The sequence below is a fragment of the Cavia porcellus genome, unplaced genomic scaffold, assembly GCF_034190915.1.
Source record: "Cavia porcellus strain 051 isolate PalLab524CR breed Dunkin Hartley unplaced genomic scaffold, mCavPor4.1 scaffold_22, whole genome shotgun sequence".
Taxonomy (NCBI): Eukaryota; Metazoa; Chordata; class Mammalia; order Rodentia; family Caviidae; genus Cavia; species Cavia porcellus.
Genome location: NW_026947505.1, coordinates 58,437,608 through 58,449,587, shown reverse-complemented (window position 1 = coordinate 58,449,587; position 11,980 = coordinate 58,437,608).

The following is an 11,980-nucleotide window of genomic DNA, read 5'->3' as shown; positions in this document are numbered from 1 at the left end:
AAAGGAAAAAAACAGTAAAAGGGTACAAGTAATACAGAATTTCAAAAAAATAAACAGTAAGAAATCACTAGTTAATAAATTACATATTGTCATCTTAGAGATAGTTGTTCAAGTTACAAAGTTAAAGCACACAAACTGGACATGCAAACAGTGAGACTGCAAACAGTTCTGTTCAATGATTCAACAAAACTTAGTAATATGGTCATCTATCTTATACACCTAAACACACTTGCAGTTGTATCCTTTAGAGCACTTTCTTACAGTATTGGTTTTTAACTAGGGCTATTTTGCTTCAAGGCATAAACAGCCGCATGTGGAAAAATTTTGATTGTTACAGGTGGGGTGGTGGTGGGGCTGACTTCTGACTGGTAAAAGACAGAAATACTATTAAACAACTGAAATGCCCAGGGTAGGTCTGCGTAAGAGTTCTCTATCTCAAAGCGTCCATAGTTTTAAAGTTGAATAAAGATCACTTAACAAAATAAAAGGGCTGCCATCCTGAATATCTAGGCAGCTATAATTTTTTTAGCAGACATGTAAGTGAAAGTCGTTAACTGAATCAAAATTATATTTGTGTTTTATAGGAAAAGCTCATTGAAGCATTGTGGCTCTCATTAGAATACCTGTCCTCTGTAAATGTTCACAGAATATTCTGACTAACATGATAATGACATGTTACAATTATAACAATTTTAATTGCTTGTTCTACTCTTTTGAGACCCAACTAAAGTTTAAAATTTGAAATGAAGTTATCTTAAAAATTATCCTCTCATTTACTTCTGAAATTTACTACTTTTTCTGAGACATCTCAGAAAACAATTTATTTTTGTTATGTCAATTTGTGTTTGAGTATTTGAATTACTTGGGAAATTTTAAAAAATGTTGATTCTTGTATGTCACTGTCAGAAATTTTTATTTGACTTGGGATAAGGCCTAAGCATAGGTATTTTTAAGGATTTTCAAGTTACACTGATATGTAGCAAAATCTTCAAAACACTACTTGCCTATAGTCTCTTTACATTTGTCAATGACAGTTGTGATATTTTAATTATAAAAGCACTTTATTTTTAAACAAATCTGTGAAATTAGGATAAATTAATACACTTTGTGTAGATTCTGAGAATACTTAAATACCAGACAGAGTCTGATCTTGATCCACGAAAATTATTTTTGTAGTATATATTCTTCCTCTATCACCGTGATTACTGAAATGAAAGGGACTGTAGTTTTTTCAAGTTTGTTTTTATCTTAATGCCTAAGTAGTTTGTATAAATTATCAACATTATGAGGTTCCCTTGCCAGTAAAATTAATTTACTATTCCTTACTATGTTCTAGACTCTGTGCTGAACACTTTATATAAATCATGTCATCCATTTCTCATGAGATTAGTGAGGAGGTCTTTAGTTTTCTCCTTGAGAGAGGAGAGGAATGGATTCAGATGTGAAATAATAACTTACTGGGAATTCAAATGAATTTTTCTACCAACATACAGTTTTCCTCACTTTTGTGTATACTCTTCATGAGACTCACTGAACAGTTGATACTGAGTCGTGAAGATACCACAGAAACGTATGAGAAACAAAAAGCAGAAATAGGCTAGATATGAAATGTCCTTTTGCACCATGCTATCTTCAGGATCCACCTACATATCTTCTATTGCCCAGTTTTATTAGTGCTTGCTAGAGGGGCTCCACTATCTAAAATGTTTTTTAGAGACTAGTTTGCCTATAGGTGGAAAGTTCATTTCTGCTGAAATTCAAGGAATATGTTTCATAGCAGCATCTCTTTGGAAGTTTCTGGAGGTCATAGTTACAGGAACAAGAGAACAAACAGGCCTACAACATGGTCCGTAGAACTCTGGGTATAGTGTTTTCCTTTTCTATCACTCTTGATTTTATATCAGTCCAGTGTCTAGGATCCTTCTGCTGCAACAAGTGAAATAAACTTGAAGGGACTGATAAACTTATGCAAGTATGGAAGGGTGTGAGTGGAGGGGAAAGCTGAAGAACCAGGCTTGGAAGTAGCCACTGAGCAAGTACTGAGAGACTAAACATGTGAGATGAGGAAATCACATCACTATGGCCTCTTCTAGAACAAACTCTGAGCTCCTGCATTGCTTCTTCAGGCAGAGAACATCTGCAAGACTTCTCTAAGTTTCTCTCTTGCTCTATCTCCTGCACTGTGTCTGAGTAGTTCAGTTTCCATCTCCTACCAAACTATCAGTTCTGTTCATGAAAGTATTTTCCAATTACCCTGGTCACATGCCTCTAGGACCCTTAGGCTTTGGCACTGACATTTTTCTGTTAAGTAAAACCAGAATTCATTCACCATGTAGTTCTTAAGAGGAGCCATGACTCCACACAAGTCCATAACATTACTGTACTTACCAGTGATCACCTGCCACAGACGTATGAATAGATGAAGCTTCAATGACATGTTACATCTAGACGTCACTGCTGTCACGGAGAAACACTAGGAATATGCTGGCATTCAACAAACAGTTGATTCCACAAATCCTTTTTATCTAATCTTTAAACAAATTTTTAGGAAATAATAAAACTAGAACAAATTTTATGATTTCATTTCCCCAGAATATTATTTCTGATAAATGGAAGGAAAAGGCTGAAAAAGCTGAAGAGCTACAGAATAGGGTACGGAATATACTTTGATGCTCAGGACAACAAAAATATTGGTTGGATTTTATTTGTATTCAGCTTCCTAACTATGTAGGTAAATTAGATGAATACATAAAGAAAAACTAAACTGCTGCATAAAGATGTGAGGTCAGAGTGAGGATGCCTGGTCATTGGTCAGTTCCTTCTTATAGTCCTTGACTGCAGATCGTAACACTCATCAATCAAACCCACACTTCAGGGTTTAATTGAGATAAACATTGCTTTCTCTTTCTGTCTCTGTGTCACCAATACCTACACAGTGCTAGTTAAAAATAATTCTCAATGCAGATTACAAGGACCAAATGTTTTTTATTTCCTGTTTTACTCCCATTTACTTTCTTTTTTAATGTTATGCTACATTTCGATTTCTTTGAAAATAAGATTTATTCTCTCTTTCATCATTTTTAATGGCTTATATATTGTATTCAAGCTACTTGGTTAAAATAAGACTTACTATAAAAATGACTTACATGAAAAAAATACTAAACTCAGCCATCATTCTTTCCTTCTTTGTACTTTTTATCCTAGATAAAAAAGTGGCCTAGAAGAGGCTGTCACATCTAGAAACATTTTTATTGTGTGAAATTTAAAGTTCAGGAAAAAAGAATATAAAGGGAAACAAACAAGTATTTTAAAAAGTGGTAAAAAGTTAGAATAGGTGTAGGAGGACTTGATATTTTGGAATCCCTTTAGAAAGGTGAATCAGATTTTTCATGAAAGAAATTAGTGTCTTCCTGCAGATATGAGAGTATATAGAGCTTGAGAAAAATAGCAGAATAATTATAGGCAAGGATTTTTAAAGGGGCTTCTTTTAACTATTCTTTAGGGTTTGATTAATTACTTACTTATTCCTGAAGACAGAAGAGAAAGACAAGAACTGTGATTTTAATGGAGAAGATGAAAAGGTGACTGTGTAGTTCTTACTAAAAGACTAGTGATGTGCTAAAAATGTAAATGTTTCAATTTAGCTAACCCCTTCTCAATTCCCAGCCGCAGGCAGACCTTGGAGTTTCCTTGGCTTCTGTAGATTTCAATGAGATATTTAGCACTCAGATGAGAATACTAATCTCATTTATCACACTTCACATGATAGCAATTTGAGCAGTTATCTAACCAGACAATGATCAGACACTGTTTATCACAGTGTGTCTTTAATAAACCAGACATTTGTGCTTATAAGTTTAATGTGGATTAGAATACATATCTGCTGAATATTAATGGTTTTAATCAATTCCTTTTAAATCTATGTGGCTTAGTTACTTTTCTCATTGCTGAGACAAAATACCCAATAGCCATAAGTTAAGGAAGGAAAGGTTTAGCTCACAGTCTGTAGGGGTTCTAATTCATCATTGGCGGGCTCCAAGGCAGGGTGGTGTGGCATTGCTGAGGAGAAACAGTTCATGGCATGCAATTTAACAAAACAAGCCAAGGACTTTAGCATCTTCCCTTTATTTTATTCTTCCCTGTTATTTTATCCAGGTTTCTTAGGGCACGTAGTATTCACACCCTTAACCTTAGTGCACTGGAGCCTAGCATTGCACCATAAACTAACTTCAGCATCACATACTCTGGATCCAGCAACTTCAGAAAAAGCCTCACCTGTGACCACATGAGTCTTCAGCAAGCTTTTAAACATAAATCATAACACTATGTGATCATTCTTTTACTTGCAAATATACATTTAGGCTCTGACTCTTTGTTCATGAACATTTTATTAAAAAGTAACTAAGCATAGATTTTACTGTATCATCCTCATGAGAGAAGGTCATGCAATTTTTGATAAAAAGCATTAATATTATACTCTGTTCCACATAGGTAAAATTCTGGTGAAGACTAGCTTATTGTTTTTATCAAATTGTGAATGTAAGTTTCACTCATATTTATGTGAAGCATTAACCAATGTGAAATGCTGTCACAAAGCAAGAAAATCTTTACCATTATGAAAAAAAATCTGTAAATATCTCCTGGTGATACAGTACATGAACACATATTCACCTGCATATTTATAGTTATGAACACAGAAAAGAACATAGCTTGTACTTAGAATACTTGAACAAAAATACATGCAAGTAATACCATTTTTTAGTTTCCATAGCCATCTTTAATAGAGTTCAACAAGCCTTCAATAAGACCATATCCAGTGTCATAATCTCTGTTAGGTTTTAGGGCTATAGAAAGACCTAAAATATAAAGCACAGAGAAGTAAATGCTTGATTATCAGTATGGGGATTGTACACACTAAAAATATCATGTGTTGGGTTTTAATTAATTTTCTTGTTGCTGAACAAAGTGCTAAATGCCTATGAGTTAAAGGAGTGTTGCAGTCAGGGGCTGCAAGGAGAACAGTCACATATAGGACACAGAATTTATATTATTTTATGATGGTCACTCATAGTTAAATACAAGGAAGTAGGAAATATTTCCACAACACTAAAGACCTAGAAAAACCAGCTGAGGGCCTGGGTTCCACAAAAATGTCCTGAATAAGTTCAGCAAAGACCTACAGCCCATGACAATGCCTCTCATGAGTCCAACTGGAGGCCTAGATCCCACAACAATGACTCATGCAAGTTTGTTTTACAGATCTGCACTGGGAAGGCCCACAGGTCGGCGGTGGAACTAGAAAATCTATGTCAGCAGAGCGAAGGGTTTATGCTAATAGGTTGAAGGTTCTACAATTTAGCCGAGAAACTATACTCAAAATAAGGACCAGGGCTTCCCTGAAAAGTATTATAGCCACCCTCAGCAACAGTGAGGTCCCAAACTTTCCCAATGATGACAACAGTCAAGTGCATTTCAGAAAGCCGGTGTGACAAGCTTATCCTGGAGATGAAACAGCACACATTTTCCCCTTCAGAGGCAGGAAACGATGCTCAATATAAGGAGCAGAATGCTCCCAAAATGAACCACAGTCACTCTCAATGACAAAGTCCCAGACTCCTCTAAGGATAATGTCCAAATTCGCATGATTCACTCCTCCAGAGCTAATGACTCCGAACAACAACAATTAGGAGAACCCACAACACCTCGCCATCCCTCTCCGGGTCTCTTTTTATGCCAGCAGCTTTCCCCGGGTGGCCGTCACACACAGCAATGCTGATTTAGTTTGGCTGGTGTTAAATTGACCACCAGTTTTAAATCCATAACAAGATTTAAAAAGAGGATTATAAAGGAGGAAAAGTCTATTTCAGTTCACAGTTTGTAGGGGCTTCAGTTCATAGTTGGCCCCAGTGGAGAGGGGCAGAGCAGAAGGGCATTGCAGGGGAGAAATGGCCAATGGAAAATAGGCAGGAGACAGTGAGGCAGTGAGCAGCAGCAAGCCTGCCATCCTTCTCTCCCTTGATATTTCACCCAGACAATTACACTATTGACTGATGCCACCCACATGCAGATTGGGGCTTGCATTATCCACACACACAACTATGCTAATTTCAATCAGTAGACTAATTTGATAGTACATACCCTTAATCTTAGACTGGTTTTACATGCTCTGCACACAGCCAGCTACACAAAGCCCCATCTATGACCACATGAGCCTTTTGGGGGACATCTAGATACAGTCATAACGTCGTGCCCCTGGGCTCCAAAAGACTTATGTTCATCACTTTATGCAAAATATAATTGGTCCATTTCTTAGAATTTCCAAAGGCATAATAGTTTTAGCATTGCTAAGAAGTCCAAGTACCAAGTGTCTTCTGTGACTTAAGGAAAACTTTTAGCTGTGAGCTCCTACACAAATGAAAGTTAAACATTTCTGACATACAATGACATGAGATAAATATGTCCATTGAAAAATGTACAAATAGGAAGATAGGAATGAGACAAAAGCAAGTCCAAACTCCAGCAAGGAAAACATTAAGTCCTATAGTTCCATGTCCAGCATTCTGGGTACTTTGTGGAAAGATGGGAGCTACAAAGGGCTCCACTCCCACAGGATTGTTGGTGGCTATGGCTTTTATTGTTTATCATTTGGGCTGGCTCTGTAGTCCTGCAATTTTCCTTAGATGATCCATAGGTCCATGTGCTTGGTTTCTCTAATCTTTTTAGCATGTTCACAATGCCTTTAGCATTATTCTCACAAGTTCACACAGTATCTCCTTGGGCACTCTGGCTGGCCTCCCAGGCCTCTTCTGAAATTTGGGTCGAAATATCTATCTATGACGCTATAACTCTTGTATCCTCTGTGTGCCTAAAACCAGCATCACATGTAGGAAGCAAAACTCTGCTGCCAGCTGGAACAGTAGGCAGGTTTCATTCTCTCTTGGCAGTAGAGGTTTAGTGCCTGGATTCCTAGGCACTCTGAATGAAATCCGGAGTAATAAATGCCCTGTGCTGCTTCCATTCTGGAGCAAGGTGATCTAGAGCTCGCTTATCAAAGCAGTCTTTGACTTTTGCAAATTTTGACCATGCAAAGAAGAGAGTCCTGCAGGTATTGTGAAGTCCTCAGGCCATCTTTTCTACTGTTATATTCCTTTTCAACAAGTTCTCCTCTGCTCTATCTTTGCAGTCCACAATTTCACAAGAGCTTTCTTTGGTGGTCAAACTAAAAATGTCTCTAATCTAATTGGATGGTTGATTTTCAGCATAGATCTGGCTAAAAGTTTCCAACAGTAGTCATGCCACTGACTCCATACCAAACTACCTTGAAATTTCTTTTGCCAGATTAGTTTGTCCATTGCCCTTTATCTCAGTATCTGGCAAAGTCTCTGGACAAGCACAAATTGCTGAGAAATTTTCTGCCAATGTATAAAACATATGTTCTGGAGTCCAACAGTCAACGTAATCCTTGTTCTTAACTGAAACTTTCTGAATCTGCTCCTCACTTACTGCATTTCCATCAACATTGTGGTCTTCTGGGCTCCGACCAGAATCTCCCATCAGATTTGGCTCATAACTTCCAGAGTTGCTTCTTCAGCTGGCAACTCCACACCTTCCCAGACTCTTCTCACAAGACAGTCCCAAAGGCTGCAGAACCAAATGTGTAGATAGTGTCACAGCAAGATCCCACTACTGTTACCAAAATCTGATTGTTACAGATTTTTAGACAAGATTTCCAGCATCCAAAGTTAAAGGGATGAAGATTTATTTCAGCTTACAGTTTATAGAGATTTCAGTCCATAGTCAGCTATTCTCATTGGAAGGCAGCATAGCAGAAGGGCATCACAGAGAAGAAATAGTCTGTGGCAAGAAGGCAAAAGATAATGAAGCACTAAGCAGCATCAGAAAGCCTGCCTTTCCAGTCTCATTCCATCCATGCTATAACCCTGATGATTCGTGCCATCTACACCGAGGGTGGGGCTTGCGTTGTCCGTACACAGAACTATGCTGATTCCAGTTAGTGGGATAATTTAGAATTATGAACACTTAAACTTGGTATCACATGCCTAGGTTTAGCCAGCATCTAAAAATCCCACCTATAATGGCATGAGGCTTCAGGGGAACATCTAGATAACAATCTACAACAATTAGCTTTATAAACTAGTGACCAGATGAAGAAAACAAATCAGAATGCTTTACTGATGAAACTGAAACATTTTCTTCCTAGTTTTTCTACATACCTGACAGCAATGTACAAAGAACATACAGTAGATACTCCTAGCTATTTTGCATAAAATAAATGATGACTAGCATTATTCCATAACTTATGTATTCTATTTAGCAGAATCCTCGTCTATGAATTTGCACAAGGGTATGTATGAGACAGTGTACATCAGAAATATCTTTCTTGTATGGATGACTGTGTCATTTTTCTCTGGGCATAACAAATTGCCACAAATTTAGTAGATTAAAAACCACAGTTTTATTATTTTATAATTCTGGATGTTAGAAGTATTTAAAAGATATGGCAATAGGCCTTTATTATTTCTGTAGGCTCTAATAGAAGCTAAATTTCCCTGATATTCTATCTTCTAAAGGTTGCAAGCATCCCGTGGCTGACGACCAGTCTGTCTTCAGAGCCAACTACAGAATCCTCACGTCTCTCTTTTACTCTTTCTTCCTTTAACACATCCACCTCTCTAACTTGAACCTTTCCTTCCCCTTTCTTATAAGGACAATTGCGATTACTTTAAGCATACCTGGATAACTCATGGTAATCATTTCCTTCATTTTTAATTTGGATCTGTATTTTTGACTGCAGAAAGATAACAAACTATATTGTGAATTTTCTCCACATGTGAGCATTTAAGATTGAATAGTATCTCTATGGAAAATGTTTTCTTTAGGATTATTTCACAAATTGTTGACATTCTGATTTATCTGATAAGAAAGAAAGAAAGAAAGAAAGAAAGAAAGAAAGAAAGAAAGAAAGAAAGAAATTGGATGAATTTTCCAGTGCCCATCAGAAGTTTTAGTTTCTGCTTGTATCAACTCTCTCCAATTGATGTTTCTCTATGATGGTACAGTGTAAACAGTATAAACAAGAAGAGGCATTCTTGTTTTAAGCTTGATCTGAATGATGCTCATCTTGGACAATGCCAGGTTTAGTATAATTGATTCTCTTTTAAAACCCATCTGATTGCCAGCATTCAAAGAGAATTAACAAATATAGAGCAGTTTAGATTTCCAGTGCACTATCCAGTCCACTTCAGCAGTATAAATACATCTAATACTCATGATCTCCCTCCAAGTTTAGTTCTGTGATTGTATTTCTTATAGATAAGCAAGTCTTAACGACTCACCTTAGAGATGACATTTTGTACTGCTGTATTCACTATAGTATACGATGCTATCATTCAATGTCTGCACAATTTAGAGTCTTAGAAAGCAAATAACAGCAACATATATTGACTAACTTCATTTTTGAAATAAATATTTGCTAGCTATTAAAGGATTTGCTGCTTATTCTTAGCATTTAACTTCTTAAGGAGAACATTTATTACTTTCTTGACTCTATTAAACTTGTATTTCATTAAGATGTTTAAATGTGGGTTCTACTGATGTAGAACAGGAAAATACATAAATATATTAATTGTTTCAAAATATAACATTTGCTAAACCATAATTATAATGTTTAGTTCCACTATTACATGATACGGTGATTGTGATCCCTTTTGAATGTGTCTGGTAATTCTCAGAATAGTGTCTTTGCCCACATTCATAAAATGAATTCAACATCAGAATTACTTGCCAGTTCCCATGCAAAGCAAACTGCATAGCAGTAATACTGTCAAACATAATGTAGAAATATAATATAAAACCAAGGAAGAGTTACATAATTTAGGCAAGTGTTTGGAAGGTCACCAGTCCTTGACTAGAAGGAAAGAAGAAAGCCCGTCAATACTGGATATAGATTTGGATATTCAATATTTTGATATTTTATGGGACTTGATGCCTAATAATGTCTTTAACATTAAACATCTTGAATCTACTTAACTATACACAAATGTTAATAAATATTGTGGGTGCATATACAGTTAAGGGGCTAAAATAAATGTTATTAGCTATTGGAAAAGAAGAGAGGTTTTCTGATTTAAAATACAGGTAAAGAACAAGGAAGAAGCTTACTGAGTCATCCCCTGTAGATGTCTAGAAATGGGTGGTAGAAATGGACCAATTGTGTTAAGTGAATCCCACGTAGGTAGTAAACTGGGCCAAATCACCCTGAAATGTGCTTTTTTTTTTTTTTAATTTCTCATCTGTAAATGGACTCGGTGAGATCAAGGGTAGCAAATTATGAAAAGGAAGATAAGTGAGTCTCTTATGTTTGGGAAACAAATCCAATCGTAAAACATTTATTTTTTAAAAAATTAAAGAGAAAATTAAAATCTTAATATGCAATAAAATCTTCAAATGCTATCATATTAATATATATGTTTGCAGTTTCGGTGTCGGTTGGAAGCTTACTGTATATCTCTATAAAAGACATATTTTTGAGTCAAAAGCACGGACACAAAGAAAGACTATTTAAAAATAGCATATTTGTCATAAAACACTTATTTGTCCTTTGTGAGACTGTGAATGAGAGTTGAAATAACTGCATATTTAAGGATTAAATATAGCCTGAATTGCCTCTGGCAGAGGTGTGAAGAGTCCTACAGTTTTCTGTGTAATAGAAATTGCCCGCCTGACAGGAGCTCCCAGCTTTGTGTCATACATTGGTGGGAGAAACAATTACTAGATCCTCTACAAGCTCTGGGGAAGTTGTTTACTTAATACTGAAGACATAAATGTACATAGCTTCTAAGGCAAATGGCAATAAAATATCCCCATGAGGCTGGGCATGGTTGAGCACACCTGTATTCCCAGCACTTGGGACGCTGAGGCAGGAGGATCACAGTGAGTTTGGGGTTAGCTTGGGCTGCAAAGTAGGTTCAAGACCAGGCTGAACTGCATAGTAGAAGAAAAACAAATAAACAAACAAATACGCCCATATGAGTTTCATTTCTACTGCTTCTAATTACCAAAAAGTATTTGTATATGATTTCCTACAAAGCAGCTATGCCCGCAAATTTAGGCATTAAAGGAAAAAATAAACAGTCTTATGAGAATTTTTGGTTTTGTTTTTGTATTTTTAGAGATATAAATTAGGCTGAATTCATTAGTCAGGAATTTAATTTTGTAATTTATTAGAACTTTGAGTTTCCAGGAATTGAACTCATGACCTCGTGCTTGCCAGGCAGGCACTGTGCAGCTGAGCTATAGCCCTGACCCAGTGAGTCTTTACATATCTAGAAATGTAATTCAATAGCTAGAGGTGAACAAGGTCATTTTCAAATCATTTCCAAGTTATTTTCCTCCATGACATTTAACAGAAGAAATCAATTTTATATTATTATTTTGTAATTTTAAGACATTATTTAAGATGCTTTTCTGTAATACGCATCTTTTCAACTAAGAAGGAATTATGAAATTTTTTAAAGTCTATTTTCTAACTATAAATATATATGCATGTTCATGAAGAAACAGATATTAAAACAGATAAACCGTGATGTAACAGTGATCTTAAAAGGTAAAATAGAAACTAGTTTTTTTTTTTTAATTTACCTCTATCCCTATTCATTTCATATTATCAGTAGAATACTTGTTAAATCAAGAGTAACACATTAGAGTAGAATTTCTAAATGGGGACCACTATATTTCCCTATTACAACTTAATTTTAAATAACAAAAGAGAATCACTTATGAATTTTGTCTATGATATTGTTAAATATAAAATATATTACTTAAAATATAAAACAGAAATTTATGGCATAAACAAATATAGTAATGTAGGTTAGGACATTAATAGCCTTGTGATTTGACAGACAAATATCTGAATTTTTGGCTCTTAAATTATTGGCTGGGCAACACTATCTTTTGAAAA